Raw genomic sequence first — 10869 nt, forward strand, 5'->3', positions numbered from 1 at the left:
ATTTAAAGACATAATTAATCCCTGGAACAAATCTACTAATTTCTACAAATTTCATTCTGTATGAAAGAAACATCTGAATGCCCAAACTTTAAAAGAGGATGTGGCAGGTCTGTATAAGTTAATACATTTAGTAAGACCATAGTCCTAGTGATCTCACTTCTAAAAACGTATTGTTTGATAAACCTAAGCCACAGCAGATGGAATCATTATTCTGTGTGTCTGTGTATGTCTCCTGGTCACTGCATTCTTCAGGCAGAAGAAATCCTGCTTGCGATTAGAGTGAAAGCAGAGTGGCTGCCAAACATCTGTGAGAAATTGAACATTTTTCATTTATAATCTGAAACCTGAGTGGACAACTAGTTGTTGGCCTCTTCTGTCTAGACTGGTGTTTCTCCCCACCCCCAACTCCATGTATAAGGGTCAGCCAGGAACCTGCAGGATGGAAAGAAAATGGTCCAAAATGACTAACACTTTTTATTCAAGTAATCAGAGTTCAATTCTCCACTCATTTCTTCCATCTCCATCAAAGTATAAGTACGAGGAAAGCATGATTTTAGAATTGACACCTATGAAAATAAAATGTCTGGCACGGGTTCTAAGAAAAGGCATGCCCTGGTTTTAATTTGTGTTAGTAGAGGGCCCCTAAAAGTGAAAAAGTATGTGCTCAAGGCCCCTTGCAGCTATGAGACTGCAATGGGAGTAAGTTCTTTATGCCCTCACTTTATTTACAGTCCTTTCTTCATGAAGGTGATTTTTTAATTACTCAGTTTCATCCTTAACTCTTTCTTCGAGCTTTTACTCTAATAAAATTCTCTCTTAAAAAGGACACTATGGCATGTTAGTTAAGCTTCCCAAATAACGCTGAGGTCAAAAAAGTTAATTATAGTCCTTTCTTTGACAGACTGGAAAAGTGAGTTATGGCAATCTATTTTTAGAAAAAAAGTGGTGAGGAAGATGTTTAACATTTCAAATTAAGAGCAATTATAAGTAGTTAGAGGCTGAATTTTGGAAGGTTGATCATTCAGAAACTCAACTAAGTTTAATAACTAATTAATAACACAAACCTAGGTCTGAAATTGTACTATAAAATTGTAAAAATGAAATGCATAGGACTGCTACATCCACTGCATCAGTGTGCCCATAATGAATTAAATAAACAGTATAATGTGGGAAAGGTGGAAAGATTTGGATGCAGTTAATATCAGCACGAAGGCAGCAGAGCACAGCTCATAGGTCAAGATCTCACCAGAGAGATTCCCAGTGAAGCTGGAGCCGTGCCACAACAGATCACAGCACCAGAGGCAGGAAGGTGGAGAAAGATGGTGCTGATGGGATCTCATATAATTAATAGATTTTGAATTTTTTTCTTTTTTTCCAAATAAGAGCTGTAATTTTACATTTCAGTTTCCTTTCCAACCATGATATAGGGGAGTAACATCTTGCAAGATGACCCTATTGTTATTTAAATGAAGCTTTTAGCATTTAATCATTATAATACAGTTTTGTACCAGCAGATTATATACAAGAATTTGTATAGTAACATCTGTGATTAACATGACAAATTGCTTCTTTTTTAGTTCCCATGGCATTATCTCTACAGAGAACTGGATTTTATTTCTTTAAAAAATATTAAGTAAATCTGTGAATTCTATTGTACTTTTATCCACTTAACAGTGCAAATGTTCTGATTCATGGGAAGTGTTTTTTGCTAATAATGACACAGTATCTAAGAGTTTGTGCTAAACCTTTAATCAAATTCTTCCTGGTTTGCTTTTGCTCGTGGGTATAAAACCAGAAATGGTCACAGAATTGCGAGTTTGGAGAAAGATCAAAGAGACAGTAAAAAAATAAAGCAAGTACACATAACTGCAATGAATATTGCTAATAAGCACATCCCAGTGGGTGCAGAAAACACACAGTGCTGTTATGACCACTCTCAAAGTTTGAGTTGAAACTTGGTATTTGACTGAACAGAGACACAAAGCTTGTAAATACATTACAGCTTATTTCTAGTAAAGTCAGTTTTTATTACCAAAGAGTCTAGACTGAATTGAGATTGGAATTCAAATCTTCATAGGTACCATGCAGCTAAAAAAGGATAGAAGGAAATGCTGAAGAAAGGTGGTAATTCTTTCCATTTTACAGGTTGGAAACTAAAACACAAAATGGTTTCAAGCTTAACTCAAACCCCAGTGATTTCTATGGGCTGTGTTTAGACTCTTGCATTACAGCCCTGGTGGAGCCCCTGCCCAGCTCAGGCAGGACAGTGCCAGGGCAGTGGCAGGGTAAGGCAATAGTGCAGGTGGCTCTGCTGAATGGGGGATGAGGCAGCAGAGACACTGCTGACCAGGACCATGGGGCTCTGCAGGGACCCACACAGCAGTGGGTGTTTCTGGAGACATCCCCAAGTCTACTCACAGTGTGCCTTTATGACTGCTCAGGAGCAATCAAAATTTAAGACTGAGATCATGAGGGAATTTGGTTTAAGGACACTGTAGCAGGAATTCTTTTATCCACATACAATATAATTCAATGTTATAGGAGCATTTGAATTTAGACCCAAACTTCCCATAATTCAAGAGTAACCCATTCCTCTACTTTGAGTCCTTCAGCAATCAAACAGTTCAGTTCGTCCAAACACATGCAAGTTTGGATGTTTCCCTAAGCCTCCAGTCTGCAAAAGTAGGGCAATAAATCTCAAAAAATATGTGTGACTTCAAGGAGAGTTCCCTGCCAGGTGTGGCTGCAGAATCAGACCTGATGAAGCATTCCATTTGCTCCAACTTCATTTTCCAGACCTCCCCTGGTAGATTTGGTTCCGTGCACATGATGTACCTGGGTATGAGCTATACAGACATTCCCTCATCACCCAAAAGTGGGGTGTGTTCATGGAAGACTGAGAGAAATTCTCATTCCAATGATTTAAAAAGACTGAGGTTAATGACCTGAATCCATGCCACTGCCAAATAAAACTATATTAAACTAAAGAATTTGAGTGTTTCTGTACATTCCATTCTTGACTGAAAGTTTGTCAGTCAGCTCACCCTTTCTGAAAATACAACGGATTGGACAATCATTGGATTTAGTTTTGTAGTTTATAGCTCAATTTTAATCACTATTTGCAAAAAATAGAAATTACTATACATATTTAAAGTTATGTTCTCATTTAGTCCACACTGCATTTCTCAATATATTCTTTAAATTTTAAAATTGAAATTATTCTGCATTAATATTGCATTTCCCATTGTCTTCCCTGTACAAATCGCAGCATCACTGCTCTATGATTTCTGATTTGTGTGGAACAAGGCACTTGCAGAAGGTGTGTTCAGTGCTCAGTTTCAGCAGGGCACACTGGTCCAGCATTTTTTTGCTAGAGAATGAACAGACCCTTACAATCTCAGACAAATACAGAGCCTTTTCTTGAGATTTTAACCAGCAATATCTAGACATGGGTTCCCCGAAAAGTCAAAGTCCAGCCTGTTTACCATGTACCTTACAAAAGAGTCTTTATTGCTGCAGGTTCTGCAGACTATGTGGTCTGTTAAAAATGTCACAATCGGTCCAAAATAACAAAGTGCAACATTTTTACTGTTTTGTTTCTTTACTGCACTCGGTGTTCTTGATTTTAAACAACAATTTTTGTAACCCTGCAGCCTTTGACAGTTGCAGTTGCTCTGCTGCTTTGCTCTTTAAAAGTGTCTATCATCATCTTCTTCCTTTAGTATTTTGTGAAATTTCCCACTCTGCAAATACTCTGCCTTTATAAAGTGATATAGAAATATGACTAAATATTAGGACTCAGATCAGCATGCAAGAATTATGATAATATTTTAAAGTATTATTTTGATTTTCTTTTTAACTTTGACTTTGAATATTCCTCTTCTTTACAAGACATGCTGATGCCCAAAAACCATCTCTAGCAGACAATGTGCTATATCCATATAATAATGCAATGACACACAGAGTGTGTTTGGAATGGCAGCATGAAACATGCACTAACATTGCTTAAAGCTTTCCAGCTTTTTGGCATTTTTACTGCCTCATTTAGGAAAGCATGAAAGAATTGAATAATGCAAAGGTATTTTTAAACTGAAATGTATAGCTTATAGTGTTTGCCAGTAATGGGAAGCTAAGCAGTACTATGAGATGCTTAGCTTAGTCAGTGAAAAACTCATGAATTACCATAAGCTTTTAGTCAGACATTCAAGTGAAATCTCTAAAAATTGTTTCCAACAATTCTGAGGCCATCAATCCTTCCTCAAAATGATACACCAACTTCCATCATTCTTTTCAGATTAGGATTTTCTTCTCTTCTGCCTGGGCCTTGAAGGTTACATTATGCATAAATATGCATAAAATACATTTATGTCCATATTATACAAATACTCATTCTCTTTCCTCTGAAAGTCTACTCCACATGTACAGTACTTTTATTTTACATTGACTTTTAATATAAATTTGTTCAACTCCAGATTTTTAAGACATCTGCTTGCCTTACACAATTTATTCTAGTGCAGTTTTAGCCACAGACACCATACGAGCACACACACAACTCTCCTGTCTGCAGCTCACTCAGGCCTGCTCTTGCAGAACAAAGGATGCAGGGGATGATGTGAGGCCCTCAGTGGGATTTGTCAGTCACAGACTTTTCCCAGCAGGACAGGGAAAGCGGGAGAAGCCTCACCCTCCTGGCAGTGCAGGCTGCAGAGCTCTGTAAGCCCTGCTGCAGCAGTGCAGCTGGATGGAGGGGTCCCATTGTCTGTGGTGCCCTGCAGCAGGGCAGCACTGGGGCTGTCTCACTGCTCACCCTGGGAGAAGTCTACATTCTCCATAAGCACTCCTGGTCTATTCCACAAAGAATAGCCACAGATTTGAGAACTGCAGCTAAAAGCAAGCCCATGAGGAGTTTTAGAGGTTGGGAGCTTGGACAAAGGTCAGATGACTCTGCTCTGCATGACAATTTGTTTTATGTTGCCTGTCTGTAGTAAGCACTCTTTAAACACGGCTTCAAGTGCCTCCTTTCCTACTACTCAAGTTCAAACCTCCTCATGTAAATCCTAGTCTACCCTCAGTTTGTTCTTGCTAATCAGGAATTCCTGGAACAATACAAACACATTTGTATTTTTAGCATACATTATGTCTTTTCCATCTGCAAGACACTTATTTAAGCTACTTCCCTTTTCTACTGGCTAAACTATTTTACTACTCTGCATTGATTATATGGATTTACTATCATAGTAGAGTTTGAGATAATATTAGGATTGCTGACTTCATAAAACAGGCCAAAGAAGTAGGATAGCAGAAATAAAATTAAAATTTAAATTAGTGTCTTTTACACTTTTAGCATTTGTGGAACAATACATATGACTTCTGAACAACGTAGGGATTTAAGGAACTATTCCTATCAGAGCACAGGACAGACGCTGAGCACGGCGCAGGGACAGAAGAGCCGGGCAGGGGCCACCTCCGAGGGCGGGCGGAGAGAAGCCAGGAGCAGGACGGAAAGGGAAGGAAGAGGCGGCAGCAGAGGGGCAGGGTACCCGGGGGGCTCGCTGGTCACAACAAGTCGCTAATCCCCAGCCTAACCCACCTCCTGCTGAACTGACACCGCGCTTCAGTTGATAATGCAACTCCGAACGCTGCGCTACAGAACAAGTTGTACTTGGCACACCGCCATGGTGCTGAGTGATCCTGCTCCTGCGGGATTCCAAAGCTTCCACAAACACAACAGGTCACTTTCCACTAATGTGACATAAAAGCAAGAGATTGAAAATGTCAGTGTTGACACTGGCCGCCCGATGAAATCAGTACGCAGACCAAGCTCTGTTTACAAGGGCAGAGTTGAAGCGAACTCATGAACTCCCTCTGTCCCCCGACCTTCCCCTGTCCCACCCACAGAGTCCCCACCAGTGGAGCAGCTGGCTGCAGCCTGACCTGAGCGGCCACCAAGTGATGAATCTGAACCATCTTTAATGAGTGCACAGCTACTTTAGGATGAGAATGGCTGAATATCAAACTGCACTGCCCTGCTGCACAAACAAAACCAATTCTTGATGCCTGAGTATTGCTTATGAAATAGGAGAATGGCAAACAAATAAACTGATGACCTGCAAAAGTGACCCATGTTTGATTGTTAGAAAATGTGATCACAAAACTATGAAATGGAGAGGAAAACTGCTAATATACTATGGAACACCATTCATCAGGGTTGCTTTTTACAACTCATATCACACTTCAGAAGAGGAAATATCAAAATACACGGGGGACTATTGATTCAGCTCTAGCTGCCTTACAGCTGTCTGGATTAATTTCCCAAAGCTGTGCTGTGTTCATCCCAAGGAGAGTCAATTCTTTAAAGAAATCATGAGAACTAGATCAATTCACACAATGGCAGGTAAACCCCACAGCATTCAGGAAAGAATAACAATTTAAATCATGATGGTTTTGTTTCCTAAACAGACTTTGGAAACAGCAAAAGCCTTGCTAGACCATTCTGTAAAATCCACCACCATATGAATGCTAATATTTCAATCATGAGCCATCCTCTATATCCCATGACTTTTACATTAATGAGTAAATGAACTGTGAAAAGACATTAGAAAACACAGGAAACATACACAACACATGGATCTATTCAACAGCCAGATTTTTTAAATATTTCCTTTGTGTCATGTTTCTCTCATCCAGCTGCATGGCACAGCACACCTGGCTCACCTCTCTTGCTTGTCTGGCTTTATTTCTACCATTTGTGTTAGTGCTGGAGCTGCTGCTTACCAATCTCCATAACACCGTGGATTTGCTCTTCTATTTTCATATATTTTCTGAAGCTCTAGGTCAACTGAATATTAAAATCAATCTAGAGTCTGTTTTTGAATCCTCGCAGTAAATTTAGTAATTTAGTTAGTAAAAACTTTGCCTATTGTGGGATTCCAATTAAAATGGGAGATCATAAAGTAAAGAATCATGGCTGATGAAGAACAAATACTTGTGACTAATTAGTCAAAAAACGTTATGTCTCATATATCAAAAGATTGACTTTATTTACTCCTACTGTTCCTGCTAAATTGCTACAGAACTAAAAAAGAAATCAAGAATGATGAATTTCTATCTAGAAATGTAATAATTTCACAGATTTTTTTTTTCCTTTCTAGAAAAGACAGGCAAGAAAATACCACAAGAAGTTCTTTCTTCCTTCCTATATCAATTCACAGTGAATAAATGTATAAACTGTTTTAGTTTTCAAAACTGAAAATATACAGTGTTAACAGTTCCGTTTCAAGCAAAGAAGAAGGAAAAAGTATTTCAAGAAAAATTTTTTACAGTAAGCCACTGTTTACAGTTAATCACAAAAAATAGTCTATTAAAATACAAATAAAATTACCTGCAACTGATTTTAGCCTAAATGTTTTAACTGTAAACAGTTTGCTCTGTAATCAGATAAATGATAATCTAAAAGTTAATAAATTGTATGAAAACAGAAATGATCATTACTTGCCAATAGGATGGAAGAAAGATGAAATATGTTATTACAATTAGGGACCTGTATCCTCTTTCTGCAAAAAAAAAAAAAGTTCAGTTTTCCTCAAGATGAGACACAAATATTTTCTACTTTATCAATTATAAACATACTAATATAACATTAAATATATTTAATATATATTAATATAACATTTTTCATTCCAGTGATTGAATGCAAGATAAATGCAGCATTTGAAATGTCACTCCTTTCTATCAACTGACAATAAGTTACTTATTCAGTTCACCATTTGCAAATAGTGCTTTGATACAGCTGACCTATTGGAAAAGTAATTAGTAATAAAATACACTAAAGTATTTTGAAGGGACTGATTCTACCAGCATGTCTGAGCCGAGCACAGCAGCTTTGTGAGTTAAATTCACTTTGTAAGGTGTAAATGCTGAGTTCTCTAGACATCCACAGAATATGAGATAGGATCTCCCAAACAGGACCCTCTCAAAATTAGATTTGTCCATCTTTACATGGAACATAAAAGGAAATAAAAAATCAAGGATCTCTGTTGATTTAAATTTTTTATATTGACGTTATTTTAGTTTACAGTTTAGTTTATATTAATTTTAGTAGATCTATTAGCAATTTATATTTTTTGTCTATAGAAGATTAGAAAACCATTCAGCTGCAGTTTTGTCTGGATAAAAACTGTCCCAGAAAGTTTACAACATTCTTACTTATTGCTAACATATTTTTATAATTAAGACATTTTCCAAAATGTTATATAATTATTTATGTTTGGGAGTATTTGCATCACTAACACCAGCCTGGGTTCTGTGTACCTTTAACTATCATGTTTCTCCTCACTTCATTGTTGTTACAGAGCCAGTGGAAGCAGGCCATGATAGATACAAATATTGTTGCCTTGGTGTAAACGTCCAGTTTTAGTTAATAAAAAAGAGATTTTTTTATTTTTTAGTTATAAAGAAATGTTGCTTCTGGATTCAGTTACTCTTGCAAATTCTGCACTTTTTACAAAAAAGCAAGCAGGTGACTCCTGGAGCGTTGCTGCTGTCCCGTGCCCACAGCAGGCTGCACTCCTGCCCACATTATTGACTCATGAGCTCTGCCCACTGTTGTTGCCACAAAGCCTTGTTCTTGCATGTGACACACAAGCTCACAAACAATACATTTCTACAGCCTCTGTCTTGCTTGTCAGCTTATCACCTGTGAACTCCCTACAAATATTTCAAAAACAAGCCAGGACAGTTGTGTTGACTCAACGGTGTCAGCATCCCTCGGTCAGGTAATGCTCAGAAGGAGATTCTCTCTCATTTAAGATCCTGCCAAAGGGTCAAAATCTTGCCTTTTCTGGCAAAACAGAAGAATAGCTCTCTTAGATGCTTTAGAATTTAGAGACATTTATAAATCCTTGGCACTGTTACTTGCTTCTGCTTGCAGGAAGGTTTTAACACCCTTTATCTCCTTCAAATTAAACCCTAAATGCATGGGATCACAGACAAAATAAAGCCACTTACCAAAACCTCTATCTTTTCTTTTTACAATTCTAAATATCTAAGTCTAACATCTAAAGGCAATTTCATCTTGGTATTTTCATGTATCAATTATTACATATGCACAAACATTTCAATTTGTACAGACACACCATAACCAATTATTTTAGCATTCTATAGATTCAACATCAAGCCCAAAAACATACTTAGAGCTAGGGAAATACTGAGTGTACCAATTTTTGCATGACTTCAGACAAACAAGTTCAGACTTCATATAAGCAAACATCCATAGGTGTTAAAAGCTTCAGAAGATACTTGTGAAAAATGCAGTTCTTATCTGAGATTTTACAGGGAAGGTTTTCCTACTGTAGTGGAATCAAAAAGTTAGTCTTTGTCACCTATTCTTTAGTTTTGAATAAATTCATATCTGACTTTCAGCAAAGCCGGTTTAGACATCACCAGCTTTCAGTGCTTTGAGATCCTAACCAGTTGGAGCTTGTCAAACTTTTAGAAATATTTCCTGTAACATCAATCAAGAAATAATTTCACAAATATAATCCTACAAAAAGCACACACTATCATATTTGTGTGAAGGCACCAAAGCTCAGAGATAAGGCAGGGGATAAACTGACAGAAACATCCAGTTTCAAGATAGAAAACTTTTAATGCAACACAAATGTAAATTTCCAAGTAATTCCTGTCTCTGTCAAGTGATCTTACTTTCCACAAAGCTGCTCTAGATTTACTGTGCAGCTAAGGTTGAGTCTCACAAGGAAGTTAGTCATCCTGTAAGTACCTTTGCAATGAAAGCACAACTTTCCCTCCCTTTTTGCTCTAAAAGTCTAAGACAGAATTCTGTTTGCAGTGCTTGCAGATAGAAAACAAGCACACAGAAGCACAGGACTCCACCCTGGCTCCCCAGTTCAGGCTGCACCCACTCCCAGCAGCTCCAGTGGAGGACTGTAGACACAAGCAGAGAACTTAAATAACTCTGTGAGTAGCAAAAATATTTATATTTATAATTAAATTAAAAATATCAAGCATGTTTACCTAAGAAATGTAATAGTTGTTTACAAGAACTTTGAGAATTATTGCAATTAAACACATATTTTAGCTCGCCCATGCAAACACAACCAGCCTTATGCAGTTGTCTTTGTTTTCTGTACTTACTCATTACTCCAGTCAGCAATTACTTTTAAAATATCACAACATGATGTTATTGCAGAATATTATCTGATATTCATTTGAAAACCAAACTCTGTCAGCTCTTCCATGAAATAGAGTAAGACTTTCTATGAAAAATCCCACCCAAAGTAACATTTCTTTTCGTCTATAGCAAGTTCCTTCACCCCCAAAATTTGGAAACACATCAAAACCCCTCTAAAAATACCTTGTTTCTTTTTCCACACAAGAGGCAAAGATAGTTCAAGTGATTTCAGTGTGACGATAATCCAACAACTCATTATCAACATTACACAATCTTTCCAGAAAACACCAAAGCCGTCAGGAAATGATCCCTCATTGCAGATCTGTTTGTCAGACTATTCCCAAAAGATATTATGAAACACTGTTCTGTTTTTTCAATCTTCAGATTCATGATAGATAATAACACTAACTTCATTAATGACATTTAAATCTTATTCCCAAAGCAGGCAAACTACTTTGCAGACCTTGTAGCCATTATAGTATTTTTGGCTTCTAATCTGCAGTGCAACACAGGTTCCTAAATGGGGTCATTTCCAGGGCCAGCAGCTCTCTGGATCCCACAGTTCAGTCTCGTGTAAGTAAAAGCTGAATTCCTGCCCAGCCCCAGAGCCCCAGCAGGGCCAGGTGCTCATGGAGCCAACAACAGGGAATTCACTCTGACAAGGACTGAAAAGGTGATTT

This window comes from Zonotrichia albicollis, chromosome 14 (genome assembly GCF_047830755.1).
Source record: "Zonotrichia albicollis isolate bZonAlb1 chromosome 14, bZonAlb1.hap1, whole genome shotgun sequence".
Lineage (NCBI taxonomy): Eukaryota > Metazoa > Chordata > Aves > Passeriformes > Passerellidae > Zonotrichia > Zonotrichia albicollis.